Raw genomic sequence first — 24,645 nt, 5'->3', positions numbered from 1 at the left:
TGTCATGATAATTTGGGAGAAATAATTATCGAGACAAGATGGAGAATGTTCTATAACCCTGTTATTGTTAATAGCACGTATCCAAGGTGGGGTTGATGTGGCTCGAGCCCCCCCAGGATTTTTTTTATTTTACACTAGATAAAATTAGGTTTTTGGCTTTTTGAATAACGTGACGATGATTTAAGGAGATAGACAAGTATCGAGGCAAGACGGAGAATGTTCTATAACCCTGTTGTTGGTAATATTGCACGTACACTTTCCTTGCGCTTTCGGTGTTGTTTCAGCGCACTTGAGGACTATGTAGAGACTTGTCAGCATTTGGAAGCTGCACAACAAAGGTAGAGCCACACGTAGGGCGATTCGTTGTAATTTCTAATCTCTCGAAGGCGGGAGAGGGTTCGTTCTTGAATGAGAGAAGGAGTCAATTACTGGCGATATTAACGAATCGTTTTATCTGCGGAACGTTCTACAAGATAATGAGGATATAAATACGCCGATTCGATTTTTCGATTGATCTGTACAAAGAATCGGTTAATGAGATTTCAGAGGTAAGTGTGACAATTCATACAGTCGATTGGTGATCAGATCAGTCAGCGTCCTCTGGTTGCTTTATAAGATATAGTGATTCGAAAATGAAGACATTGACGACAGCAGAACTTCCGGGGCCTCAGAGTAGTGCTAGCTCGGTTCGAGGGCCGAAGAGATCAAGGCCTCTCTCTCTTTCTCTCTCTCTCTCTCTCTCTAAAGTGAATATTTCATCAGTACCGGATATTAAAACAGAAATAAACTGCATAGATCAACTGAAAATCAAAGTTTTGAGTGATGATTTAGTTTTGCTAGAACTAAATTTCGTATATGCAGTCTGAGAATTTCATGATTTAAAAAAATACTTTTGTTTAAGCCTACTGGGTTCGAAACACATTCAAACACTTAACTACCATAAAGAGACAGCCGAAAATTTTATGAATGTCGAGAAGAGAAAGCAAGAAGATGTTGCATATGTAGACATTTTAGGCGGAAATTGCAGGCTCTACCAGGACCCAAATCAGGGCTCTGCCAACTGAGCCACCTAGTCATCCCTGACTTCAACCGATTTTTCGTTAAAATGTCTACATAGTACATGTCCTGTGTATATCAAATCGTAAGGTGTTGCCTGTATAGTGAACAAGCACAGAAAATATAGGAGAGAGAAGAAAACTGAGGAGCATTATCACCGGTTGAGGATAATTTTTTCTGTGGTCAACAAGAGCTACTACTTCAAGGTGACAATGACAGTGGCCTAATAAGGGAGATTTCACACCGTGTCGCCTGAAGATTAGGTTTGTGCGGCCTTTTGTGTCGCTACGGTGTGAAACGTTGCTGTTGATTGGCCCATTCCAATCGACATGTATCGCGTGTCCCTTCGGTCTGAAACCTTCCTAAGTCTTGAAAATCCAAGTCACAAGGATGAAAAATTAGGGCCTTGTTAAGGTTAGGTGTGAAGGCAGGCAGACGACAGCACCCTAAAGGATCATATTCAAACCTGTAGGGTCAAATGGGGTTATTACCTCACCAACCCTCCCTTGGGCACGTCACTGGAGATAAATGAGTAAGCATTTGATCATACTGGGAGACGAAACATTAGATGTGTTGGGAACGGAAGGGTTTTCATTATGCATTAATTGTTTCGTGATCCACCTGTATTCGACAAGACTTCCTTTGTTTCGGCCGATATATAACAAGACAGCGGAAGCTGTGACAGGCATTTTTGAACACTTGTGAGTGCTAAGGCCTGAATCTGAACAATTTGGTGGGTTTCGGCTTTTATAAGAGCTGAAAAAATGGGAGGACAAGACACGTTAGTGGTGTTCAGGCTCGAATCAGAGAGAAATATTCGAGAGCTGTCTGCGTCCAGTTCCCAGCCCACAATTTGAATCTCGCGTTGTCGAGTGGATTGTCCATCCCGTGCATGTGTAACAGCTTCGTAAAAACACTCAAAGACACCATAGATGATTTTATGCCTGATGAGAAGAAATGGACAAACCCACATACTGAGATGGTTCCGGCACAGAGGAGTCGAGTGGTAAAAAATGTTCCGAATTCACGTTCTGATTAAAATGATAGCCTTACAGTGGCAACGATTTAAGGGATAGTTGCTCCCCATTTTTTATTTTTCTGCTTCAAAATTATGGCCTCTTAATGTTAAGCCTTGGCTACCAAGAGAAAGTAAACTTTCCTTTTAACGCCTTCCGCACCCCTCCCCCCCGTTTTGGAACCCAATTGCCACCACTGGTCTTAAACATACAATTGTGAGGTTCTTACTATACCCCTTAAAAAACGGTGTTGAGCCCCCCCCGAAAGGAATTCCTGGATACGTGCCTGCTCCTACATGATAGAGGTCCCATGGTGTAATGGTTAGAATCTGGACTCTGAATCCAGTGATCCGATTTCAAATCTCGGTGGAACCTAAGAGGTTAATTTTCTTGCTTTTAAAAAATACATTGAATTAAGAGTTTCATATATTCAAAAACAACTGATCCTCCTACATGATAGAGGTCCCATGGTGTAATGGTTAGAATCTGGACTTTGAATCCAGTGATCCGATTTCAAATCTCGGTGGGACCTAAGAGGTTAATTTTCTTGATTTTAAGAAATACATTGAATTAAGAGTTTCACATATCCAAAAGCAACTGATCCTTCTACATGATAGAGGTCCCATGGTGTAATGGTTAGAATCTGGACTTTGAATCCAGTGATCCGATTTCAAATCTCGGTGGAACCTAAGAGGTTAATTTTCTTGCTTTTAAAAAATACATTGAATTAAGAGTTTCATATATTCAAAAACAACTGATCCTTCTACATGATAGAGGTCCCATGGTGTAATGGTTAGCGCTCTGGACTTTGAATCCAGTGATCCGAGTTCAAATCTCGGTGGAACCTAAGAGGTTAATTTTCTTGCTTTTAAAAATACATTGAACAGAAGAGTTTCACATATCCAAAAGCAACTGATCCTTCTACATGATAGAGGTCCCATGGTGTAATGGTTAGCATTCTGGACTTTGAATCCAGTGATCCGAGTTCAAATCTCGGTGGAACCTAAGAGGTTAATTTTCTTGCTTTTAAAAAATACATTGAATTAAGAGTTTCACATATTCAAAAGCAACTGATACTCCTACATGATAGAGGTCCCGTGGTGTAATGGTTAGCACTCTGGACTTTGAACCCAGTGATCCGAGTTCAAATCTCCGTGGGACCTAAGAGGTTAATTTTCTTGCTTTTTAAAATACATTGAACATAAGATTTTCACATATTCCAAAGCAACTGATCCTCTTCCATGATAGGCCCCATAGTGTAAATATATAAATCCTTGTAATTTAATAACATTTGCTAAGGACATACCTTGGTGTGTGAGAAGCCGAGGCATGTAACTGGTGTTTCCGCAGGAATAAAAAAAAGGTAAGAAATTAAAAAGTTTTTTCAATAATACAACATTGAGATCGTTCGCTGCAGGACGGCGTAGGTTCGAATCCGGCTCTGGTCGGAATTTATTCGGCCTACGTATAGGGCCGGTGGCAACCCACCATCTTGAGGAAATTGGGGAGCTCGGAATGAGTGAGCGGTAACCTGGTCGAGAAGACCTACAACGGCTGGGGGTTCGTCGGGCTGACCACCCGTCACCCCAATACTGGTCTAGGATCTCCACGCTATAACAGGTGACTGAGGAACAGTGTGGGACGGAGACCAGCAGTCGGAAGGTAAGCCAAGGCTCTCAAGGGCTGTCGCGCTGTGGGTTATTATTAATAATATAACAACGTCGTTAAATTTGTTAACCCACAGCGTTGCAGTCGGATGTATAGTGCAGAGGACATTTTTTCTGTAGCCGACAGAAGAGAAGAGGCAGGCATTTCTTCTACCCTCAAGAGGTAACAAGAGGAAAGGGCGCCAATGCAAGGGAGGAACGGGGAAATACTTAGAGGCAAGTGTGCTACGGGGTTATTCATATACCTGTTTAGGGCCCTGTTGAAGGTTCTGGCTACCGGATCAGCAAGTGTTATCACTTTGTATTTCCAGAGAAGAGCTAAATCCCGCCTAAAACTAAGAAACTATTTCTCTGAAGCAAGTAGAGCTAGACTGCAAAGCCAAAACTGGATTTAACTACAACTGAGACCGTTGACGTAATGGACTTAAATATAAGTACTTGATGCGATTCGTGATTTGGACAAACCTTGCTCCAAAAAACTAAGTTGGCAACAGTAGTAAGTAAGTCTGGACTTCCCTTCCACCGCTGGAGAAGGAATATTCTGTCGTTGGACTTTGAATCCAGTGATCCGAGTTCAAATATTGGTTGGACCTAAAAAGTTAATTTTATTGCTATTTAAAATACATTGAATTAAGAGTTTCACATATTCAAAAGCAACTGATCCTCCTACATGATAGAGGTCCCATGGTGTAATGGTTAGCACTCTGGACTTTGAATCCAGTGATCCGAGTTCAAATCTCGGTGGGACCTTAGAGGTTAATTTTCTTGTTATTGAAATACATTGAATTAAGAGTTTCACATATTCGAAAGCAACTGATACTCCTACATGATAGAGGTCCCATGGTGTAATGGTTAGCACTCTGGACTTTGAATCCAGTGATCCGAGTTCAAATCTCGGTGGGACCTTAGAGGTTAATTTTCTTGTTATTAAAATACATTGAATTAAGAGTTTCACATATTCAAAAGCAACTGATCCTCCTACATGATAGAGGTCCCATGGTGTAATGGTCAGCACTTTGGATTTTGAATCCAGTGATCCGAGTTCAAATCCCGGTGGGACTAAACAGGTTAATTTTCTTGCTATTTAAAATACATTGATCACAAGAATTTCATGTCCCATGGTGTAATGGTTAGCAATCTGGACTTTGAATCCAGCGATCCGAGTTCAAATCTCGGTGGGACCTTAGAGGTTAATTTTCATGTTATTAAAATACATTGAATTAAGAGTTTCACATATTCAAAAGCAACTGATCCTCCTACATGATAGAGGTCCCATGGAGTAATGGTTAGCACTCTGGACTTTGAATCCAGTGATCCGAGTTCAAATCTCGGTGGGACCTAAGAGGTTAATTTTCTTGCTTTTAAAAAATACATTGAATTAAGAGTTTCACATATTCAAAAGGAACTGAGCCTTCTACATGATAGAGGTCCCATGGTGTAATGGTTAGCACTCTGGACTTTGAATCCAGTGATCCGAGTTCAAATCTCGGTGGGACCTAAGATGTTAATTTCCTTGCTTTTTAAAATACATTGAACAGTAGAGTTTCACATATCAAAAAGCAACTGATCCTTCTACATGATAGAGGTCCCATGGTGTAATGGTTAGCACTCTGGACTTTGAATCCAGTGATCCTAGTTCAAATCTCGGTGGGACCTAAGAGGTTAATTTTCTTGCTATTTAAAATACATTGAACAGAAGAATTTCATGTCCCATGGTGTAATGGATAGCAGTCTGGACTTCGAATCCAGTGATCCGAGTTCAAATCTCGGTGGGACCTAAGAGGTTAATTTTCTTGCTATTTAAAAGACATTGAACAGAAGAATTTCATGTCCCATGGTGTAATGGATAGCACTCTGGACTTCGAATCCAGTGATCCGAGTTCAAATCTCGGTGGGACCTAAGAGGTTAATTTTCTTGCTTTTTAAAATACATTGAACAGAAGAGTTTCACATATCCAAAAGCAACTGATCCTTCTACATGATATAGGTCCCATGGTGTAATGGTTAGCACTCTGGACTTTGAAACCAGTGATCCGATTTCAAATCTCGGTAGAACATAGGAGGTTAATTTTCTTGCTTTTTAAAATTCATTGAACATAAGAGTTTCACATATTCGAAAGCAACTGATTCTTCTACATGATGGAGGTCCCATGGTGTAATGGTTAGCACTCTGGACTTTGAATCCAGTGATCCGAGTTCAAATCTCGGTCGGACCTAAGAGGTTAATTTTCTTGCTTTTAAAAAATACATTGAATTAAGAGTTTCACATATTCAAAAGCAACTGATTCTCCTACATGATAGAGGTACCATGGTGTAATGGTTAGCACTCTGGACTTTGAATCGAGTGATCCGAGTTCAAATCTCGGTGGGACCTAAGAGGTTAATTTTCTTGCTATTTAAAATACATTGATCATAAGAATTTCATGTCCCATGGTATAATGGTTAGCAATCTGGACTTTGAATCCAGCGATCCGAGTTCAAATCTCGGTGGGACCTAAGAGGTTAATTTTCTTGCTTTTAAAGAATACATTGTATTAAGAGTTTCCCATATTCAAAAGCAACTGATCCTTCTACATGATAGAGGTCCCATGGTGTAATGGTTAGCACTCTGGACTTTGAATCCTGTGATCCGAGTTCAAATCTCCGTGGGACCTAAGAGGTTAATTTTCTTGCTTTTTAAAATACATTGAACATAAGAGTTTCACATATTCAAAAGCAACTGATCCTCTTCCATGATAGGCCCCATAGTGTAAATATATAAATCACTGTAATTGTTGTAATTTAATAACATTTGCTAAGGACATACCTTGGTGTGTGAGATGCCGAGGCGTGGCGTGCATGTAACTGGTGTTTCCGCAGGAATAAAAAAAAAAAGAAATTAAAAAGTTTTTTCAATAATTTAACATTGAGATCGCTCGCTGCGGGACGGCGTAGTTTCGAATCCGGCTCTGGTCGGAATTTATTCGGCCTACGTATAGGGCCGGTGGCAACCCACCATCGTAAGGAAATTGGGGAGCTCGGAATGAGTGAGCGGTAACCTGGTCGAGAAGACCTACAACGGCTGGGGGTTCGTCGGGCTGACCACCCGTCACCCCAATACTGGTCTAGGATCTCCACGCTATAACAGGTGACTGAGGAACAGTGTGGGACGGAGACCAGCAGTCGGAAGGTAAGCCAAGGCTCTCAAGGGCTGTCGCGCTGTGGGTTATTATTAATAATATAACAACGTCGTTAAATTTGTTAACCCACAGCGTTGCAGTCGGATGTATAGTGCAGAGGACATTTTTTCTGTAGCTGACAGAAGAGAAGAGGCAGGCATTTCCCCTACCCTCAAGAGGTAACAAGAGGAAAGGGCGCCAATGCAAGGGAGGAACGGGGAAATACTTAGAGGCAAGTGTGCTACGGGGTTATTCATATACCTGTTTAGGGCCCTGTTGAAGGTTCTGGCTACCGGATCAGCAAGTGTTATCACTTTGTATTTCCAGAGAAGAGCTAAATCCCGCCTAAAACTGAGAAACTATTTCTCTGAAGCAAGTAGAGCTAGACTGCAAAGCCAAAACTGGATTTAACTACAACTGAGACCGTTGACGTAATGGACTTAAATATAAGTACTTAATGCGATTCGTGATTTGGACAAACCTTGCTCCAAAAAACTAAGTTTGGAACAGTAGTACGTAAGTCTGGACTTCCCTTCCACTGCTGGAGGAGGAATATTCTGTCGTTGGTCTTTGAATCCAGTGATCCGAGTTCAAATATTGGTTGGACCTAAAAAGTTAATTTTCTTGCTATTTAAAATACATTGAATTAAGAGTTTCACATATACGAAAGCAACTGATCCTCCTACATGATAGAGGTCCCATGGTGTAATGGTTAACACTCTGGACTTTAAATCCAGCGATCCGAGTTCAAATCTCCGTGGGACCTAAGAGGTTCATTTTCTTGCTATTTAAAATACATTGAATTAAGGGTTTCACATATTCAAAAGCAACTGATACTCCTACATGATAGAGGTCCCATGGTGTAATGTTTCGCACTCTGGACTTTGAATCCAGCGATCCGAGTTCAAATCTCCGTGGGACCTAAGAGGTTAATTTTCTTACTATTTAAAATACATTGAATTAAGAGTTTCACATATTCGAAAGCAACTGATACTCCTACATGATAGAGGTCCCATGGTGTAATGGTTTGCACTCTGGACTTTGAATCGAGTGATCCGAGTTCAAATCTCGGTGGGACCTAAGAGATTAATTTTCTTGCTTTTTTAAATACATTGATCAGAAGACTTTCACATATTCAAAAGCATCTGATCCTTCTACATGATAGAGGACCTAAGAGGTTAATTTTCTTGCTTTTTAAAATACATTGAATTAAGAGCTTCACATATTCAAAAACAACTGATCCTCATATATAATAGAGGTCCCATGGTGTAATGTTTAGCACTCTGGACTTTGAATCCAGTGATCCGAGTTCAAATCTCGGTGGGACCTAAGAGGTTAATTTTCTTGCTTTTTAAATACATTGAACAGAAGAGTTTCACATATCCAAAAGCAACTTATCTTTCTACATGATAGAGGTCCAATGGTATAATGGTTAGCACTCTGGATTTTGAATCCAGTGATCCGAGTTCAAATCTCGGTGGGACCTTAGAGGTTAATTTTCTTGAAATTAAAATACATTGAATTATGAGTTTCACATATTCAAAAGCAACTGGTCCTCCTACATGATAGAGGTCCAATTGTGTAGTGGTTAGCACTCTGAATTTTGAATCCAGTGATCCGAGTTCAAATCTCGGTGGAACCTAAGAGATTAACTTTCTTGCTTTTTAAAATACATTGATCAGAAGACTATCACATATTCATAAGCATCTGATCCTTCTACATGATAGAGGACCTAAAGAGGTTAATTTTCTTGCTTTTTAAAATACATTGAATTAAGAGTTTCACATATTCAAAAGCAACTGATCCTCATATATAATAGAGGTCTTATGGTGTAATGGTTAGAATCTGGACTTTGAATCCAGTGATCCGAGTTCAAATCTCGGTGGGACTTAAGAGGTTAATTTTCTTGCTTTAAAAAAATACATTGAATCAATAGTTTCACATATTCAAAAGCAACTGATCCTTCTACATGATAGAGGTCCCATGGTGTAATGTTTAGCACTCTGGACTTTGAATCCAGTGATCGATTTCAAATTTCGGTAGGACCTAGGAGGTTAATTTTCTTGCTTTTTAAAATTCATTGAACATAAGAGTTTCACATATTCAAAAGCAACTGATTCTTCTACATGTTAGAGGTCCCATGGTGTAATGGTTAGCACTCTGGACTTTGAATCCAGTGATCCGTGTTCAAATCACGGTGGGACCTAAGAGGTTAATTTTCTTGCTTTTAAAAAATACATTGAATTAAGAGTTTCACATATTCAAAAGCAACTGATTCTCCCACATGATAGAGGTACCATGGTGTAATGTTTAGCACTCTGGACTTTGAATCCAGTGATCCGAGTTCAAATCTCGGTGGGACCTAAGAGGTTAATTTTCTTGCTATTTAAAATACATTGATCATAAGAATTTCACATATTCAAAAGCATCTGATCCTTCTACATGATAGAGGACCTTAGAGGTTAATTTTCTTGTTATTAAAATACATTGAATTAAGAGTTTCACATATTCAAAAGCAACTGACCATCCTACATGATGGAGGTCCCATGGTGTAATGGTTAGCACTCTGGATTTTGAATACAGTGATCCAAGTTCAAATATCAGTGGGACCTAAAAGGTTAATTTTCTTGCTATTTAAAATACATTGATCATAAGAATTTCACATATTCAAAAGCATCTGATCCTTCTACATGATAGAGGACCTAAGAGGTTAATTTTCTTGCTTTTTAAAATACATTGAATTAAGATTTTCTCATATTCAAAGGCAACTGATCCTCATATATAATAGAGGTCCAATGGTGTAATGGTTAGAATCTGGACTTTGAATCCAGTCATCCAATTTCAAATCTCGGTGGGACCTAAGAGGTTAATTTTTTTTCTTTTAAAAAATACATTGAATTAGGAGTTTCACATATTCAAAAGCAACTGATCCTTCTACATGATAGAGGTCCCATGGTGTAATTGTTAGCACTCTGTACTTTAAATCCAGTGATCCGAGTTCAAATCTCGGTGGGACCTTAGTGGTTAATTTTCTTGTTATTAAAATACATTGAATTAAGAGTTTCACATATTCAAAAGCAACTGATCCTCCTACATGATAGAGGTCCCATGGTGTAATGGTTAGCACTCTGGATTTTGAATCCAGTGATCCGAGTTCAAATCTCGGTGGGACCTAAGAGGTTAACTTTCTTGCTATTTAAAATACATTGATCATAAGAATTTCATGTCCCATGGTGTAATGGTTAGCAATCTGGACTTTGAATCCAGCGATCCGAGTTCAAATCTCGGTGGGACCTTAGAGGTTAATTTTCTTGTTATTAAAATACATTGAATTAAGAGTTTCACATATTCAAAAGCAACTGATCCTCCTGCATGATAGAGGTCCCATGGTGTAATGGTTAGCACTCTGGACTTTGAATCCAGTGATCCGAGTTCAAATCTCGGTGGGACCTAAGAGGTTAATTTTCTTGTTTTAAAAAATACATTGAATTAAGAGTTTCACATATTCAAAAGGAACTGATCCTTCTACATGATAGAGGTCCCATGGTGTAATGGTTAGCACTCTGGACTTTGAATCCAGCGATCCGAGTTCAAATCTCGGTGGGAACTTAGAGGTTAATTTTCTCGTTATTAAAATACATTGAATTAAGGGTTTCATATATTCAAAAGCAACTGATCCTCCTGCATGATAGAAGTCCCATGGTGTAATGGTTAGCACTCTGGACTTTGAATCCAGTGATCCGATTTCAAATCTCGGTGGGACCTAAGAGGTTAACTTTCTTGCTATTTAAAATACATTGATCATAAGAATTTCATGTCCCTTGGTGTAATGGTTAGTAATCTGGACTTTGAATCCAGCGATCCGAGTTCAAATTTCGGTGGGACCTTAGAGGTTAATTTTCTTGTTATTAAAGTACATTGAATTAAGAGTTTCACATATTCAAAAGCAACTGATCCTCCTGCATGATAGAGGTCCCATGGTGTAATGGTTAGCACTCTGGACTTTGAATCCAGTGATCCTATTTCAAATCTCGGTGGGACCTAAGAGGTTCATTTTCTTGCTATTTAAAATACATTGAACAGAAGAATTTCATGTCCCATGGTGTAATGGATAGCACTCTCGACTTCGAATCCAGTGATCCGAGTTAAAATCTCGGTGGAACCTAAAAGGTTAATTTCTTGCTTTTAAAAAATACATTGAATTAAGAGTTTCACATATTCAAAAGAAACTGATTCTCCTACATGATAGAGGTCCCATGGTGTAATGGTTAGCACTCTGGACTTTGAATCCAGTGATCCGATTTCAAATCTCGGTAGAAACTAGGAGGTTAATTTTTTTGCTTTTTAAAATTCATTGAACATAAGAGTTTCAAATATTCAAAAGCAACTGATTCTTCTACATGATAGAGGTCCCATGGTGTAATGGTTAGCATTCTGGACTTTGAATCCAGTGATCCGAGTTCAAATCTCGGTGGGACCTAAGAGGTTAATTTTCTTGCTTTTAAAAAATACATTGAATTAAGAGTTTCACATATTCAAAAGCAACTGATCCTTCTACATGATAGAAGTTCCCTGGTGTAATGGTTAGCATTCTGGACTTTGAATCCTGTGATCCGAGTTCAAATCTCCGTGGGTGTTAAGAGGTTAATTTTCTTGCTTTTTAAAATACATTGAACATAAGAGTTTCACATATTCAAAAGCAACTGATCCTCTTCCATGATAGGCCCCATAGTGTAAATATATAAATCACTGTAATTGTTGTAATTTAATAACATCTGCTAAGGACATACCTTGGTGTGTGAGATGCCGAGGCGTGCCGTGCATGTAACTGGTGTTTCCGCAGGAATAAAAAAAAGAAAAAAGAAATTAAAAAGTTTTTTCAATAATTTAACATTGAGATCGTTCGCTGCGGGACGGCGTAGGTTCGAATCCGGCTCTGGTCGGAATTTATTCGGCCTACGTATAGGGCCGGTGGCAACCCACCATCGTGAGGAAATTGGGGAGCTCGGAATGAGTGAGCGGTAACCTGGTCGAGAAGACCTACAACGGCTGGGGGTTCGTCGGGCTGAGCACCCGTCACCCCAATACTGGTCTAGGATCTCCACGCTATAACAGGTGACTGAGGAACAGTGTGGGACGGAGACCAGCAGTCGGAAGGTAAGCCAAGGCTCTCAAGGGCTGTCGCGCTGTGGGTTATTATTAATAATATAACAACGTCGTTAAATTTGTTAACCCACAGCGTTCCAGTCGGATGTATAGTGCAGAGGACATTTTTTCTGTAGCCGACAGAAGAGAAGAGGCAGGCATTTCCCCTACCTTCAAGAGGTAACAAGAGGAAAGGGCGCCAATGCAAGGGAGGAACGGGGAAATACTTAGAGGCAAGTGTGCTACGGGGTTATTCATATACCTGTTTAGGGCCCTGTTGAAAGTTCTGGTTACCGGATCAGCAAGTGTTATCGCTTTGTATTTCCAGAGAAGAGCTAAATCCCGCCTAAAACTGAGAAACTATTTCTCTGAAGCAAGTAGAGCTAGACTGCAAAGCCAAAACTGGATTTAACTACAACTGAGACCGTTGACGTAATGGACTTAAATATAAGTACTTAATGCGATTCGTGATTTGGACAAACCTTGCTCCAAAAAAATCCAGCGATCCGAGTTCAAATCTCCGTGGAACCTAAGAGGTTCATCTTCTTGCTATTTAAAATACATTGAATTAAGAGTTTCACATATTCGAAAGCAACTGATACTCCTACATGATAGAGGTACCATGGTGTAATGTTTAGCACTCTGGACTTTGAATCCAGTGATCCGAGTTCAAATCTCGGTGGGACCTAAGAGGTTAATTTTCTTGCTATTTAAAATACATTGATCATAAGAATTTCATGTCCCATGGTGTAATGGTTAGCAATCTGGACTTTGAATCCAGCGATCCGAGTTCAAATCTCGGTGGGACCTAAGAGGTTAATTTTCTTGCTTTTAAAAAATACATTGAATTAAGAGTTTCACATATTCAAAAGCAACTGATTCTCCTACATGATAGAGGTACCATGGTGTAATGTTTAGCACTCTGGACTTTGAATCCAGTGATCCGAGTTCAAATCTCAGTGGGACCTAAGAGGTTAATTTTCTTGCTATTTAAAATACATTGATCATAAGAATTTCACATATTCAAAAGCATCTGATCCTTCTACATGATAGAGGACCTAAGAGGTTAATTTTCTTGCTTTTTAAAATACATTGAATTAAGATTTTCTCATATTCAAAGGCAACTGATCCTCATATATAATAGAGGTCCAATGGTGTAATGGTTAGAATCTGGACTTTGAATCCAGTGATCCAATTTCAAATCTCGGTGGGACCTAAGAGGTTAATTTTCTTGCTTTTAAAAAATACATTGAATAGGAGTTTCACATATTCAAAAGCAACTGATCCTTCTACATGATAGAGGTCCCATGGTGTAATTGTTAGCACTCTGTACTTTAAATCCAGTGATCCGAGTTCAAATCTCGGTGGGACCTTAGTGGTTAATTTTCTTGTTATTAAAATACATTGAATTAAGAGTTTCACATATTCAAAAGCAACTGATCCACCTACATGATAGAGGTCCCATTGTGTAATGGTTAGCACTCTGGATTTTGAATCTAGTGATCCGAGTTCAAATCTCGGTGGGACCTAAGAGGTTAACTTTCTTGCTATTTAAAATACATTGATCATAAGAATTTCATGTCCCATGGTGTAATGGTTAGCAATCTGGACTTTGAATCCAGCGATCCGAGTTCAAATCTCGGTGGGACCTTAGAGATTAATTTTCTTGTTATTAAAATACATTGAATTAAGAGTTTCACATATTCAAAAGCAACTGATCCTCCTGCATGATAGAGGTCCCATGGTGTAATGGTTAGCACTCTGGACTTTGGATCCAGTGATCCGAGTTCAAATCTCGGTGGGACCTAAGAGGTTAATTTTCTTGTTTTAAAAAATACATTGAATTAAGAGTTTCACATATTGAAAAGGAACTGATCCTTCTACATGATAGAGGTCCCATGGTGTAATGGTTAGCACTCTGGACTTTGAATCCAGCGATCCGAGTTCAAATCTCGGTGGGACCTTAGAGGTTAATTTTCTCGTTATTAAAATACATTGAATTAAGGGTTTCACATATTCAAAAGCAACTGATCCTCCTGCATGATAGAAGTCCCATGGTGTAATGGTTAGCACTCTGGACTTTGAATCCAGTGATCCGAGTTCAAATCTCGGTGGGACCTAAGAGGTTAACTTTCTTGCTATTTAAAATACATTGATCATAAGAATTTCATGTCCAATGGTGTAATGGTTAGTAATCTGGACTTTGAATCCAGCGATCCGAGTTCAAATCTCGGTGGGACCTTAGAGGTTAATTTTCTTGTTATTAAAGTACATTGAATTAAGAGTTTCACATATTCAAAAGCAACTGATCCTCCTGCATGATAGAGGTCCCATGGTGTAATGGTTAGCACTCTGGACTTTGAATCCAGTGATCCTATTTCAAATCTCGGTGGGACCTAAGAGGTTCATTTTCTTGCTATTTAAAATACATTGAACAGAAGAATTTCATGTCCCATGGTGTAATGGATAGCACTCTCGACTTCGAATCCAGTGATCCGAGTTAAAATCTCGGTGGAAACTAAGAGGTTAATTTCTTGCTTTTAAAAAATACATTGAATTAAGAGTTTCACATATTCAAAAGAAACTGATTCTCCTACATGATAGAGGTCCCATGGTGTAATGGTTAGCACTCTGGACTTTGAATCCAGTGATCCGATTTCAAATCTCGGTAGAAACTAGGAGGTTAATTTTTTTGCTTTTTAAAATTCATTGAACATAAGAGTTTCAAATATTCAAAAGCAACTGATTCTTCTACATGATAGAGGTCCCATGGTGTAATGGTTAGCACTCTGGACTTTGAATCCAGTGATCCGAGTTCAAATCTCGGTGGGACCTAAGAGGTTAATTTTCTTGCTTTTAAAAAATACATTGAATTAAGAGTTTCACATATTCAAAAGCAACTGATTCTCCTACATGATAGAGGTCCCATGGTGTAATGGTTAGCACTCTGGACTTTGAATCCAGTGATCCGATTTCAAATCTCGGTAGAACCTAGGAGGTTAATTTTTTTGCTTTTTAAAATTTATTGAACATAAGAGTTTCAAATATTCAAAAGCAACTGATTCTTCTACATGATAGAGGTCCCATGGTGTAATGGTTAGCATTCTGGACTTTGAATCCAGTGATCCGAGTTCAAATCTCGGTGGGACCTAAGAGGTTAATTTTCTTGCTTTTAAAAAATACATTGAATTAAGAGTTTCACATATTCAAAAGCAACTGATCCTTCTACATGATAGAAGTTCCCTGGTGTAATGGTTAGCATTCTGGACTTTGAAACCTGTGATCCGAGTTCAAATCTCTGTGGGTGTTAAGAGGTTAATTTTCTTGCTTTTTAAAATTCATTGAACATAAGAGTTTCACATATTCAAAAGCAACTGATCCTCTTCCATGATAGGCCCCATAGTGAAAATATATAAATCACTGTAATTGTTGTAATTTAATAACATCTGCTAAGGACATACCTTGGTGTGTGAGATCCCGAGGCGTGCCGTGCATGTAACTGGTGTTTCCGCAGGAATAAAAAAAAGAAAAAAGAAATTAAAAAGTTTTTTCAATAATTTAACATTGAGATCGTTCGCTGCGGGACGGCGTAGGTTCGAATCCGGCTCTGGTCGGAATTTATTCGGCCTACGTATAGGGCCGGTGGGAACCCACCATCGTGAGGAAATTGGGGAGCTCGGAATGAGTGAGCGGTAACCTGGTCGAGAAGACCTACAACGGCTGGGGGTTCGTCGGGCTGACCACCCGTCACCCCAATACTGGTCTAGGATCTCCACGCTATAACAGGTGACTGAGGAACAGTGTGGGACGGAGACCAGCAACGTCGTTAAATTTGTTAACCCACAGCGTTGCAGTCGGATGTATAGTGCAGAGGACATTTTTTCTGTAGCCGACAGAAGAGAAGAGGCAGGCATTTCCCCTACCCTCAAGAGGTAACAAGAGGAAAGTGCGCCAATGCAAGGGAGGAACGGGGAAATTCTTAGAGGCAAGTGTGCTATGGGGTTATTCATATACCTGTTTAGGGCCCTGTTGAAGGTTCTGGCTACCGGATCAGCAAGTGTTATCACTTTGTATTTCCAGAGAAGAGCTAAATACCGCCTAAAACTGGGAAACTATTTCTCTGAAGCAAGTAGAGCTAGACTGCAAAGCCAAAACTGGATTTAACTACAACTGAGGCCGTTGACGTAATGGACTTAAATATATGTACTTGATGCGATTCGTGATTTGGACAAACCTTGCTCCAAAAAACTAAGTTGGCAACAGTAGTACGTAAGTCTGGACTTCCCTTCCACCGCTGGAGGAGGAATATTCTGTCGTTGGGCTTTGAATCCAGTGATCCGAGTTCAAATATTGGTTGGACCTAAGAAGTTAATTTTCTTGCTATTTAAAATACATTGAATTAAGAGTTTCACATATTCAAAAGCAACTGATCCTCCTACATGATAGAGGTCCCATGGTGTAATGGTTAGCACTCTGGACTTTGAATCCAGTGATCAGACTTCAATTCCCGGTGGGACCTAAGAGGTTAATTTTCTTGTTGTTGAAATACATTGCATTAAGAGTTTCACATATTCAAAAACAACTGATTCTTCTACATGAGAGAGGTCCCATGGTGTAATGGTTAGCACTCTGGACTTTGAATCCAGTGATCCGAGTTCAAATCTCGGTGGGACTTAAGAGGTTAATTTTCTTGCTATTTAAAATACATTGAACAGAAGAATTTCATGTCCCACGGTGTAATGGATAGCACTCTCGACTTCGAATCCAGTGATCCGAGTTAAAATCTCGGTGGAACCTAAGAGGTTAATTTTCTTGCTTTTAAAAAATACATTGAATTAAGAGTTTCACATATTCAAAAGCAACTGATTCTCCTACATGATAGAGGTCCCATGGTGTAATGGTTAGCACTCTTGACTTTGAATCCAGTGATCCGATTTCAAATCTCGGTAGAACGTAGGATGTTAATTTTTTCGCTTTTTAAAATTCATTGAAAATAAGAGTTTCACATATTCAAAAGCAACTGATTCTTCTACATGATAGAGGTCCCATGGTGTAATGGTTAGCACTCTGGACTTTGAATCCAGTGATCCGATTTCAAATCTCGGTAGAACCTAGGAGGTTAAATTTCTTGCTTTTTAAAATTCATTGAACATAAGAGTTTCACATATTCAAAAGCAACTGATTCTTCTATATGATAGAGGTCCCTTGGTGTAATGGTTAGCACTCTGGACTTTGAATCCAGTGATCCGAGTTCAAATCTCGGTGGGACCTAAGAGGTTAATTTTCTTGCTTTTAAAAAATACATTGAATTAAGAGTTTCACATATTCAAAAGCAACTGATACTCCTACATGATAGAGGTCCCATGGTGTAATGTTTCGCACTCTGGACTTTGAATCCAGCGATCCGAATTCAAATCTACGTGGGACCTAAGAGGTTAATTTTCTTACTATTTAAAATACATTGAATTAAGAGTTTCACATATTCGAAAGCAACTGATACTCCTACATGATAGAGGTCCCATGGTGTAATGGTTTGCACTCTGGACTTTGAATCCAGCGATCCGAGTTCAAATCTCCGTGGGACCTAAGAGGTTAATTTTCTTGCTATTTAAAATACATTGAATTAAGAGTTTCACATATTCGAAAGCAACTGATACTCCTACGTGATAGAGGTCACATGGTGTAATGGTTCGCACTCTGGACTTTAAATCCAGCGATCCGAGTTCAAATCTCGGTGGGACCTAAGAGGTTAATTTTCTTGCCTTTTAAAATACATTGAACATAAGAATTTCACATATTCAAAAGCAACTGATCCTCTTCCATGATAGGCCCCATAGTGTAAATATATAAATCACTGTAATTGTTGTAATTTAATAACATTTGCTAAGGACATACCTTGGTGTGTGAGAAGCCGAGGAGTGGCGTGCATGTAACTGGTGTTTCCGCAGGAATAAAAAAAGGTAAGAAATTAAAAAGTTTTTTTCAATAATATAACATTGAGATCGTCCGCTGCGGGACGGCTTAGGTTCGAATCCGGCTCTGGTCGGAATTTATTCGGCCTACGTATATGGCCGGTGGCAACCCACCATCGTGAGGAAATTGGGGAGCTCGGAATGAGTGAGCGGTTACCTGTTCGAGAAGACCTACAACGGCTGGGGGTTCGTCAGGCTGACCACCCGTCAACCCAATACTGGTCTAGGATCTCCACGCTGTAACAGGTGACAGAGGAACAGTGTGGGAGGGGGACCAGCAGTCGGAAGGTAAGCCAAGGCTCTCAAGGGCTGTCGCGCTGTGGGTTATTATTAATAATATAACAACGTCGTTAAATTTGTTAACCCACAGCGTTGCAGTCGGATGTATAGTGCAGAGGACATTTTTTCTGTAGCTGACAGAAGAGAAGAGGCAGGCATTTCCCCTACCCTTAAGAGGTAACAAGAGGAAAGGGCGCCAATGCAAGGGAGGAACGGGGAAATACTTAGAGGCAAGTGTGCTACGGGGTTATTCATATACCTGTTTAGGGCCCTGTTGAAGGTTCTGGCTACCGGATCAGCAAGTGTTATCACTTTGTATTTCCAGAGAAGAGCTAAATCCCGCCTAAAACTGAGAAACTATTTCTCTGAAGCAAGTAGAGCTAGACTGCAAAGCCAAAACTGGATTTAACTACAACTGAGACCGTTGACGTAATGGACTTAAATATAAGTACTTGATGCGATTCGTGATTTGGACAAACCTTGCTCCAAAAAACTAAGTTGGCAACAGTAGTACGTAACTCTGGACTTCCCTTCCACCGCTGGAGGAGGAATATTCTGTCGTTGGACTTTGAATCCAGTGATCCGAGTTCAAATATTGGTTGGACCTAAGAAGTTAATTTTATTGCTATTTAAAATACTTTGAATTAAGAGTTTCACATATTCAAAAGCAACTGATCCTCCTACATGATAGAGGTCCCATGGTGTAATGGTTAGCACTCTGGACTTTGAATCCAGTGATCCGACTTCAAATCCCGGTGGGACCTAAGAGGTTAATTTTCTTGTTGTTGAAATACATTGCATTAAGGGTTTCACATATTCAAAAACAACTGATTCTTCTACATGAGAGAGGTCCCATGGTGTAATGGTTAGCACTCTGGACTTTGAATCCAGTGATCCGAGTTCAAATCTCGGTGGGACCTAAGAGGTTAATTTTCTTGCTTTTAAAAAATACATTGAATTAAGAGTTTCACATATTCAAAAGCAACTGATTCTCCTACATGATAGAGGTACCATGGTGTAATGTTTAGCACTCTGGACTTTGAATCCTGTGATTCGAGTTCAAATCTCGGTGGGACCTAAGAGGTTAATTTTCTTGCTATTTAAAATACATTGATCATAAGAATTTCATGTCCCATGGTGTAATGGTTAGCACTCTGGACTTTGAATCCAGTGATCCGAGTTCAAATCTCGGTGGGAGCCAAGAGGTTAATTTTCTTGCTTTTAAAAAATACATTGAATTAAGAGTTTCACATAATCAAAAGCAACTGATTCTCCTACATTATAGAGGTACCATGGTGTAATGGTTAGCACTCTGGACTTTGAATCCAGTGATCCGAGTTCAAATCTCGGTGGGACCTAAGAGGTTAATTTTCTTGCTTTTAAAAAATACATTGAATTAAGAGTTTCACATATTCAAAAGCAACTGATCCTCCTACATGATAGAGGTCCCATGGTGTAATGGTTAGCACTCTGGACTTTGAATCCAGCGATCCGAGTTCAAATCTCCGTGGGACCTAAGAGGTTCATTTTCTTGTTATTTAAAATACATTGAATTAAGAGTTTCACATATTCGAAAGCAACTGATACTCCTACATGATAGAGGTCCCATGGAGTACTGGTTAGCACTCTGGATTTTAAATCCAGCGATCCGAGTTCAAATCTCCGTGGGACCTAAGAGGTTCATTTTCTTGCTATTTAAAATACATTGAATTAAGGGTTTAACATATTCAAAAGCAACTGATACTCCTACATGTAAGAGGTCCCATGGTGTAATGTTTCGCACTCTGGACTTTGAATCCAGCGATCCGAGTTCAAATCTCCGTGGGACCTAAGAGGTTAATTTTCTTACTATTTAAAATACATTGAATTAAGAGTTTCACATATTCGAAAGCAACTGATACTTCTACATGATAGAGGTCCCATGGTGTAATGGTTTGCACTCTGGACTTTGAATCCAGCGATCCGAGTTCAAATCTCCGTGGGACCTAAGAGGTTAATTTTCTTGCTATTTAAAATACATTGAATTAAGAGTTTCACATATTCGAAAGCAACTGATACTCCTACATGATAGAGGTCACATGGTGTAATGGTTCGCACTCTGGACTTTGAATCCAGCGATCCGAGTTAAAATCTCCGTGGGACCTAAGAGGTTAATTTTCTTGCCTTTTAAAATACATTGAACATAAGAATTTCACATATTCAAAAGCAACTGATCCTCTTCCATGATAGGCCCCATTGTGTAAATATATAAATCACTGTAATTGTTGTAATTTAATAACATTTGCTAAAGACATACCTTGGTGTGTGAGAAGCCGAGGCGTGGCGTGCATGTAACTGGTGTTTCCGCAGGAATAAAAAAAGGTAAGAAATTAAAAAGTTCTTTCAATAATATAACATTGAGATCGTCCGCTGCGGGACGGCTTAGGTTCAAATCCGGCTCTGGTCGGAATTTATTCGGCCTACGTATAGGGCCGGTGGCAACCCACCATCGTGAGGAAATTGGGGAGCTCAGAATGAGTGAGCGGTTACCTGATCGAGAAGACCTACAACGGCTGGGGGTTCGTCAGGCTGACCACCCGTCAACCAAATACTGGTCTAGGATCTCCACGCTGTAACAGGTGACTGAGGAACAGTGTGGGAGGGGGACCAGCAGTCGGAAGGTAAGCCAAGGCTCTCAAGGGCTGTCGCGCTGTGGGTTATTATTAATAATATAACAACGTCGTTAAATTTGTTAACGCACAGCGTTGCAGTCGGATGTATAGTTCAGAGGACATTTTTTCTGTAGCTGACAGAAGAGAAGAGGCAGGCATTTCCTACCCTCAAGAGGTAACAAGAGGAAAGGGCGCCAATGCAAGGGAGGAACGGGGAAATTCTTAGAGGCAAGTGTGCTACGGGGTTATTCATATACCTGTTTAGGGCACTGTTGAAGGTTCTGGCTACCTGATCAGCAAGTGTTATCACTTTGTATTTCCAGAGAAGAGCTAAGTCCCGCCTAAAACTGAGAAACTATTTCTCTGAAGCAAGTAGAGCTACACTGCAAAGCCAAAACTGGATTTAACTACAACTGAGACCGTTGACGTAATGGACTTAAATATAAGTACTTGATGCGATTCGTGATTTGGACAAACCTTGCTCCAAAAAACTAACTTGGCAACAGTAGTACGTAAGTCTGGACTTCCCTTCCACCGCTGGAGGAGGAATATTCTGTCGTTGGACTTTGAATCCAGTGATCCGAGTTCAAATATTGGTTGGACCTAAGAAGTTAATTTTATTGCTATTTAAAATACATTGAACTAAGAGTTTCACATATTCAAAAGCAACTGATCCTCCTACATGATAGAGGTCCCATGGTGTAATGGGTAGCACTCCGGACTTTGAATCCAGTGATCCGACTTCAAATCCCGGTTGGACCTGAGAGGTTAATTTTCTTGCTGTTGAAATACATTGCATTAAGAGTTTCACATATTCAAAAGCAACTGATTCTTCTACATGATAGAGGTCCCATCGTGTAATGGTTAGCACTCTGGACTTTGAATCCAGTGATCCGAGTTCATATCTCGGTGGGACCTTAGAGATTAATTTTCTAGTTATTAAAATACATTGAATTAAGAGTTTCACATATTCAAAAGCAACTGATTCTCCTACATGATAGAGGTCCCATGGTGTAATGGTTAGCACTCTGGATTTTGAATCCAGTGATCCGAGTTCAAATCTCGGTGGGACCTAAGAGATTAATTTTCTTGCTTTTTAAAATACATTGATCAGAAGACTTTCACATATTCAAAAGCATCTGATCCTTCTACATGATAGAGGACCTAAGAGGTTAATTTTCTTGCTTTTTAAAATACATTGAATTAAGAGCTTCACATATTCAAAAACAACTGATCCTCATATATAATAGAGGTCCCATGGTGTAATGGTTAGCACTCTGGATTTTGAATCCAGTGATCCGAGTTCAAATCTCGGTGGGACCTAAGAGGTTAATTTTCTTGCTTTTTAAATACATTGAACAGAAGAGTTTCACATATCCAAAAGCAACTTATCTTTCTACATGATAGAGGTCCAATGGTGTAATAGTTAGCACTCTGGACTTTGAATCCAGTGATCCGAGTTCAAATCTCAGTTGGACCTTAGAGGCTAATTTTCTTGTTATTAAAATACATTGAATTAAGAGTTTCATATATTCAAAAGCAACTGGTCCTCCTACATGATAGAGGTCCAATTGTGTAGTGGTTAGCACTCTGAATTTTGAATCCAGTGATCCGAGTTCAAATCTCGGTGGGACCTAAGAGATTAACTTTCTTGCTTTTTAAAATACATTGATCAGAAGACTTTCACATTTTCAAAAGCATCTGATCCTTCTACATGATAGAGGACCTAAGAGGTTAATTTTCTTGCTTTTTAAAATACATTGAATTAAGAGTTTCACATATTCAAAAGCAACTGATCCTCATATATAATAGAGGTCCTATGGTGTAATGGTTAGAATCTGGACTTTGAATCCAGTGATCCGAGTTCAAATCTCGGTGGGACTTAAGAGGTTAATTTTCTTGCTTTAAAAAAATACATTGAATTATTAGTTTCACATATTCAAAAGCAACTGATCCTTCTACATGATAGAGGTCCCATGGTGTAATGGTTAGCACTCTGGACTTTGAATCTAGTGATTCGAGTTCAAATCTCTGTGGGACCTAAGAGGTTAATTTTCTTGCTTTTTAAAATACACGGAACAGAAGAGTTTCACATATCCAACAGCAACTGATTCTTCTACATGATAGAGGTATCATGGTGTAATGGTTAGCACTCTGGACTTTGAATCCAATGATCGATTTCAAATCTCGGTATGACCTAGGAGGTTAATTTTTTTGCTTTTTAAAATTCATTGAACATAAGAGTTTCACATATTCAAAAGCAACTGATTCTTCTACATGATAGAGGTCCCATGGTGTAATGGTTAGCACTCCTGACTTTGAATCCAGTGATCCGATTTCAAATCTCGGTAGGACCTAGGAGGTTAATTTTTTTGCTTTTTAAAATTCATTGAACATAAGAGTTTCACATATTCAAAAAACAACTGATTCTTCTACGTGATATAGGTACCATGGTATAATGGTTAGCACTCTGGACTTTGAATCCAGTGATCCGAGTTCAAATCTCGGTGGGACCTAAGAGGTTAATTTTCTTGCTTTTAAAAAATACATTGAATTAAGAGTTTCACATATTCAAAAGCAACTGATTCTCCTACATGATAGAGGTACCATGGTGTAATGTTTAGCACTCTGGACTTTGAATCCAATGATCCGAGTTCAAATCTCAGTGGGACCTAAGAGGTTAATTTTCTTGCTATTTAAAATACATTGATCATAAGAATTTCACATATTCAAAAGCATCTGATCCTTCTACATGATAGATTACCTAAGAGGTTAATTTTCTTGCTCTTTAAAATTCATTGAATTAAGAGTTTCACATATTCAAAAGCAACTGATCCTCATATATAATAGAGGTCCCATGGTGTAATGGTTAGAATCTGGACTTTGAATCCAGTGATCCAATTTCAAATCTCGGTGGGACCTAAGAGGTTAATTTTCTTGCTTTTAAAAAATACATTCAATTAGGAGTTTCACATATTCAAAAGCAACTGATCCTTCTACATGATAGAGGTCCCATGGTGTAATGGTTAGCACTCTGGACTTTGAATCCAGCGATCCGAGTTCAAATCTCGGTGGGATCTAAGAGGTTAATTTTCTTGCTTTTTAAAATACATTGAACAGAAGAGTTCCACATATCCAAAAGCAACTGATCCTCTTGCATGATAGGCCCCATAGTGTAAATATATAAATCACTGTAATTGTTGTAATTTAATAACATTTGCTAAGGAAATACCTCGGTGTGTGAGATACCGAGGCGTGGCGTGCATGTAACTGGTGTTTCCGCAGCAATAATAAAAAAAAGAAATTAAAAAGTTTTTTCAATAATTTAACATTGAGATCGTTCGCTGCGGGACGGCGTAGGTTCGAATCCGGCTCTGGTCGGAATTTATTCGGCCTACGTATAGGGCCGGTGGCAACCCACCATCGTGAGGAAATTGGGGAGCTCGGAATGAGTGAGCGGTAACCTGGTCGAGAAGACCTACAACGGCTGGGGGTTCGTCGGGCTGACCACCCGTCACCCCAATACTGGTCTAGGATCTCCACGCTACGCTATAACAGGTGACTGAGGAACAGTGTGGGACGGAGACCAGCAGTCGGAAGGTAAGCCAAGGCTCTCAAGGGCTGTCGCGCTGTGGGTTATTATTAATAATATAACAACGTCGTTAAATTTGTTAACCCACAGCGTTGCAGTCGGATGTATA

The 24,645-nt window shown here is 39.4% G+C and overlaps 46 non-coding genes across 46 annotated transcripts; all 46 read left to right on the top strand.

Annotated features, from left to right (window-relative positions):
• Positions 1 to 2,847: 2,847 nt before the first annotated feature.
• On the top strand, positions 2,848 to 2,919 carry TRNAQ-UUG (transfer RNA glutamine (anticodon UUG)). The gene has a single exon. It is a non-coding gene; the product is annotated as a tRNA-Gln (tRNA).
• Positions 2,920 to 3,005: 86 nt separating this feature from the next.
• TRNAQ-UUG (transfer RNA glutamine (anticodon UUG)) lies at positions 3,006 to 3,077 on the top strand. The gene has a single exon. It is a non-coding gene; the product is annotated as a tRNA-Gln (tRNA).
• A 1,340-nt stretch (positions 3,078 to 4,417) lies between these two features.
• TRNAQ-UUG (transfer RNA glutamine (anticodon UUG)) lies at positions 4,418 to 4,489 on the top strand. Its single transcript has one exon. It is a non-coding gene; the product is annotated as a tRNA-Gln (tRNA).
• An 84-nt stretch (positions 4,490 to 4,573) lies between these two features.
• On the top strand, positions 4,574 to 4,645 carry TRNAQ-UUG (transfer RNA glutamine (anticodon UUG)). The gene has a single exon. It is a non-coding gene; the product is annotated as a tRNA-Gln (tRNA).
• An 84-nt stretch (positions 4,646 to 4,729) lies between these two features.
• On the top strand, positions 4,730 to 4,801 carry TRNAQ-UUG (transfer RNA glutamine (anticodon UUG)). Its single transcript has one exon. It is a non-coding gene; the product is annotated as a tRNA-Gln (tRNA).
• Positions 4,802 to 5,007: 206 nt separating this feature from the next.
• Positions 5,008 to 5,079, top strand: TRNAQ-UUG (transfer RNA glutamine (anticodon UUG)). Its single transcript has one exon. It is a non-coding gene; the product is annotated as a tRNA-Gln (tRNA).
• Positions 5,080 to 5,165: 86 nt separating this feature from the next.
• On the top strand, positions 5,166 to 5,237 carry TRNAQ-UUG (transfer RNA glutamine (anticodon UUG)). Its single transcript has one exon. It is a non-coding gene; the product is annotated as a tRNA-Gln (tRNA).
• Positions 5,238 to 5,323: 86 nt separating this feature from the next.
• On the top strand, positions 5,324 to 5,395 carry TRNAQ-UUG (transfer RNA glutamine (anticodon UUG)). Its single transcript has one exon. It is a non-coding gene; the product is annotated as a tRNA-Gln (tRNA).
• Positions 5,396 to 5,567: 172 nt separating this feature from the next.
• TRNAR-UCG (transfer RNA arginine (anticodon UCG)) lies at positions 5,568 to 5,639 on the top strand. The gene has a single exon. It is a non-coding gene; the product is annotated as a tRNA-Arg (tRNA).
• A 244-nt stretch (positions 5,640 to 5,883) lies between these two features.
• TRNAQ-UUG (transfer RNA glutamine (anticodon UUG)) lies at positions 5,884 to 5,955 on the top strand. The gene has a single exon. It is a non-coding gene; the product is annotated as a tRNA-Gln (tRNA).
• Positions 5,956 to 6,041: 86 nt separating this feature from the next.
• TRNAQ-UUG (transfer RNA glutamine (anticodon UUG)) lies at positions 6,042 to 6,113 on the top strand. The gene has a single exon. It is a non-coding gene; the product is annotated as a tRNA-Gln (tRNA).
• A 208-nt stretch (positions 6,114 to 6,321) lies between these two features.
• Positions 6,322 to 6,393, top strand: TRNAQ-UUG (transfer RNA glutamine (anticodon UUG)). Its single transcript has one exon. It is a non-coding gene; the product is annotated as a tRNA-Gln (tRNA).
• Positions 6,394 to 7,905: 1,512 nt separating this feature from the next.
• TRNAQ-UUG (transfer RNA glutamine (anticodon UUG)) lies at positions 7,906 to 7,977 on the top strand. The gene has a single exon. It is a non-coding gene; the product is annotated as a tRNA-Gln (tRNA).
• Positions 7,978 to 8,154: 177 nt separating this feature from the next.
• On the top strand, positions 8,155 to 8,226 carry TRNAQ-UUG (transfer RNA glutamine (anticodon UUG)). The gene has a single exon. It is a non-coding gene; the product is annotated as a tRNA-Gln (tRNA).
• Positions 8,227 to 8,311: 85 nt separating this feature from the next.
• Positions 8,312 to 8,383, top strand: TRNAQ-UUG (transfer RNA glutamine (anticodon UUG)). Its single transcript has one exon. It is a non-coding gene; the product is annotated as a tRNA-Gln (tRNA).
• A 648-nt stretch (positions 8,384 to 9,031) lies between these two features.
• TRNAQ-UUG (transfer RNA glutamine (anticodon UUG)) lies at positions 9,032 to 9,103 on the top strand. Its single transcript has one exon. It is a non-coding gene; the product is annotated as a tRNA-Gln (tRNA).
• An 86-nt stretch (positions 9,104 to 9,189) lies between these two features.
• Positions 9,190 to 9,261, top strand: TRNAQ-UUG (transfer RNA glutamine (anticodon UUG)). Its single transcript has one exon. It is a non-coding gene; the product is annotated as a tRNA-Gln (tRNA).
• Positions 9,262 to 9,999: 738 nt separating this feature from the next.
• TRNAQ-UUG (transfer RNA glutamine (anticodon UUG)) lies at positions 10,000 to 10,071 on the top strand. Its single transcript has one exon. It is a non-coding gene; the product is annotated as a tRNA-Gln (tRNA).
• Positions 10,072 to 10,277: 206 nt separating this feature from the next.
• TRNAQ-UUG (transfer RNA glutamine (anticodon UUG)) lies at positions 10,278 to 10,349 on the top strand. The gene has a single exon. It is a non-coding gene; the product is annotated as a tRNA-Gln (tRNA).
• Positions 10,350 to 10,434: 85 nt separating this feature from the next.
• Positions 10,435 to 10,506, top strand: TRNAQ-UUG (transfer RNA glutamine (anticodon UUG)). The gene has a single exon. It is a non-coding gene; the product is annotated as a tRNA-Gln (tRNA).
• Positions 10,507 to 10,590: 84 nt separating this feature from the next.
• TRNAQ-UUG (transfer RNA glutamine (anticodon UUG)) lies at positions 10,591 to 10,662 on the top strand. Its single transcript has one exon. It is a non-coding gene; the product is annotated as a tRNA-Gln (tRNA).
• Positions 10,663 to 10,868: 206 nt separating this feature from the next.
• On the top strand, positions 10,869 to 10,940 carry TRNAQ-UUG (transfer RNA glutamine (anticodon UUG)). Its single transcript has one exon. It is a non-coding gene; the product is annotated as a tRNA-Gln (tRNA).
• Positions 10,941 to 11,305: 365 nt separating this feature from the next.
• TRNAQ-UUG (transfer RNA glutamine (anticodon UUG)) lies at positions 11,306 to 11,377 on the top strand. The gene has a single exon. It is a non-coding gene; the product is annotated as a tRNA-Gln (tRNA).
• A 1,281-nt stretch (positions 11,378 to 12,658) lies between these two features.
• Positions 12,659 to 12,730, top strand: TRNAQ-UUG (transfer RNA glutamine (anticodon UUG)). Its single transcript has one exon. It is a non-coding gene; the product is annotated as a tRNA-Gln (tRNA).
• A 769-nt stretch (positions 12,731 to 13,499) lies between these two features.
• Positions 13,500 to 13,571, top strand: TRNAQ-UUG (transfer RNA glutamine (anticodon UUG)). Its single transcript has one exon. It is a non-coding gene; the product is annotated as a tRNA-Gln (tRNA).
• Positions 13,572 to 13,777: 206 nt separating this feature from the next.
• TRNAQ-UUG (transfer RNA glutamine (anticodon UUG)) lies at positions 13,778 to 13,849 on the top strand. The gene has a single exon. It is a non-coding gene; the product is annotated as a tRNA-Gln (tRNA).
• An 85-nt stretch (positions 13,850 to 13,934) lies between these two features.
• Positions 13,935 to 14,006, top strand: TRNAQ-UUG (transfer RNA glutamine (anticodon UUG)). The gene has a single exon. It is a non-coding gene; the product is annotated as a tRNA-Gln (tRNA).
• Positions 14,007 to 14,090: 84 nt separating this feature from the next.
• Positions 14,091 to 14,162, top strand: TRNAQ-UUG (transfer RNA glutamine (anticodon UUG)). Its single transcript has one exon. It is a non-coding gene; the product is annotated as a tRNA-Gln (tRNA).
• A 206-nt stretch (positions 14,163 to 14,368) lies between these two features.
• TRNAQ-UUG (transfer RNA glutamine (anticodon UUG)) lies at positions 14,369 to 14,440 on the top strand. The gene has a single exon. It is a non-coding gene; the product is annotated as a tRNA-Gln (tRNA).
• Positions 14,441 to 14,805: 365 nt separating this feature from the next.
• On the top strand, positions 14,806 to 14,877 carry TRNAQ-UUG (transfer RNA glutamine (anticodon UUG)). Its single transcript has one exon. It is a non-coding gene; the product is annotated as a tRNA-Gln (tRNA).
• Positions 14,878 to 15,121: 244 nt separating this feature from the next.
• TRNAQ-UUG (transfer RNA glutamine (anticodon UUG)) lies at positions 15,122 to 15,193 on the top strand. The gene has a single exon. It is a non-coding gene; the product is annotated as a tRNA-Gln (tRNA).
• Positions 15,194 to 16,645: 1,452 nt separating this feature from the next.
• TRNAQ-UUG (transfer RNA glutamine (anticodon UUG)) lies at positions 16,646 to 16,717 on the top strand. The gene has a single exon. It is a non-coding gene; the product is annotated as a tRNA-Gln (tRNA).
• A 524-nt stretch (positions 16,718 to 17,241) lies between these two features.
• Positions 17,242 to 17,313, top strand: TRNAQ-UUG (transfer RNA glutamine (anticodon UUG)). The gene has a single exon. It is a non-coding gene; the product is annotated as a tRNA-Gln (tRNA).
• Positions 17,314 to 17,556: 243 nt separating this feature from the next.
• Positions 17,557 to 17,628, top strand: TRNAQ-UUG (transfer RNA glutamine (anticodon UUG)). Its single transcript has one exon. It is a non-coding gene; the product is annotated as a tRNA-Gln (tRNA).
• Positions 17,629 to 18,985: 1,357 nt separating this feature from the next.
• TRNAQ-UUG (transfer RNA glutamine (anticodon UUG)) lies at positions 18,986 to 19,057 on the top strand. The gene has a single exon. It is a non-coding gene; the product is annotated as a tRNA-Gln (tRNA).
• Positions 19,058 to 19,141: 84 nt separating this feature from the next.
• TRNAQ-UUG (transfer RNA glutamine (anticodon UUG)) lies at positions 19,142 to 19,213 on the top strand. Its single transcript has one exon. It is a non-coding gene; the product is annotated as a tRNA-Gln (tRNA).
• A 208-nt stretch (positions 19,214 to 19,421) lies between these two features.
• On the top strand, positions 19,422 to 19,495 carry TRNAQ-UUG (transfer RNA glutamine (anticodon UUG)). The gene has a single exon. It is a non-coding gene; the product is annotated as a tRNA-Gln (tRNA).
• An 84-nt stretch (positions 19,496 to 19,579) lies between these two features.
• Positions 19,580 to 19,651, top strand: TRNAQ-UUG (transfer RNA glutamine (anticodon UUG)). Its single transcript has one exon. It is a non-coding gene; the product is annotated as a tRNA-Gln (tRNA).
• An 86-nt stretch (positions 19,652 to 19,737) lies between these two features.
• TRNAQ-UUG (transfer RNA glutamine (anticodon UUG)) lies at positions 19,738 to 19,809 on the top strand. Its single transcript has one exon. It is a non-coding gene; the product is annotated as a tRNA-Gln (tRNA).
• Positions 19,810 to 20,208: 399 nt separating this feature from the next.
• TRNAQ-UUG (transfer RNA glutamine (anticodon UUG)) lies at positions 20,209 to 20,280 on the top strand. The gene has a single exon. It is a non-coding gene; the product is annotated as a tRNA-Gln (tRNA).
• A 1,510-nt stretch (positions 20,281 to 21,790) lies between these two features.
• TRNAQ-UUG (transfer RNA glutamine (anticodon UUG)) lies at positions 21,791 to 21,862 on the top strand. Its single transcript has one exon. It is a non-coding gene; the product is annotated as a tRNA-Gln (tRNA).
• Positions 21,863 to 21,946: 84 nt separating this feature from the next.
• Positions 21,947 to 22,018, top strand: TRNAQ-UUG (transfer RNA glutamine (anticodon UUG)). The gene has a single exon. It is a non-coding gene; the product is annotated as a tRNA-Gln (tRNA).
• A 177-nt stretch (positions 22,019 to 22,195) lies between these two features.
• On the top strand, positions 22,196 to 22,267 carry TRNAQ-UUG (transfer RNA glutamine (anticodon UUG)). Its single transcript has one exon. It is a non-coding gene; the product is annotated as a tRNA-Gln (tRNA).
• An 85-nt stretch (positions 22,268 to 22,352) lies between these two features.
• On the top strand, positions 22,353 to 22,424 carry TRNAQ-UUG (transfer RNA glutamine (anticodon UUG)). Its single transcript has one exon. It is a non-coding gene; the product is annotated as a tRNA-Gln (tRNA).
• A 964-nt stretch (positions 22,425 to 23,388) lies between these two features.
• Positions 23,389 to 23,460, top strand: TRNAQ-UUG (transfer RNA glutamine (anticodon UUG)). The gene has a single exon. It is a non-coding gene; the product is annotated as a tRNA-Gln (tRNA).
• Positions 23,461 to 23,952: 492 nt separating this feature from the next.
• Positions 23,953 to 24,024, top strand: TRNAQ-UUG (transfer RNA glutamine (anticodon UUG)). Its single transcript has one exon. It is a non-coding gene; the product is annotated as a tRNA-Gln (tRNA).
• The last annotated feature ends 621 nt before the right edge of the window (positions 24,025 to 24,645 follow it).

This window comes from Lepisma saccharinum, chromosome 6 (genome assembly GCF_977018435.1).
Source record: "Lepisma saccharinum chromosome 6, izLepSacc3.1, whole genome shotgun sequence".
NCBI lineage: Eukaryota > Metazoa > Arthropoda > Insecta > Zygentoma > Lepismatidae > Lepisma > Lepisma saccharinum.
This window is presented reverse-complemented; position numbering and strand designations above follow the sequence as displayed.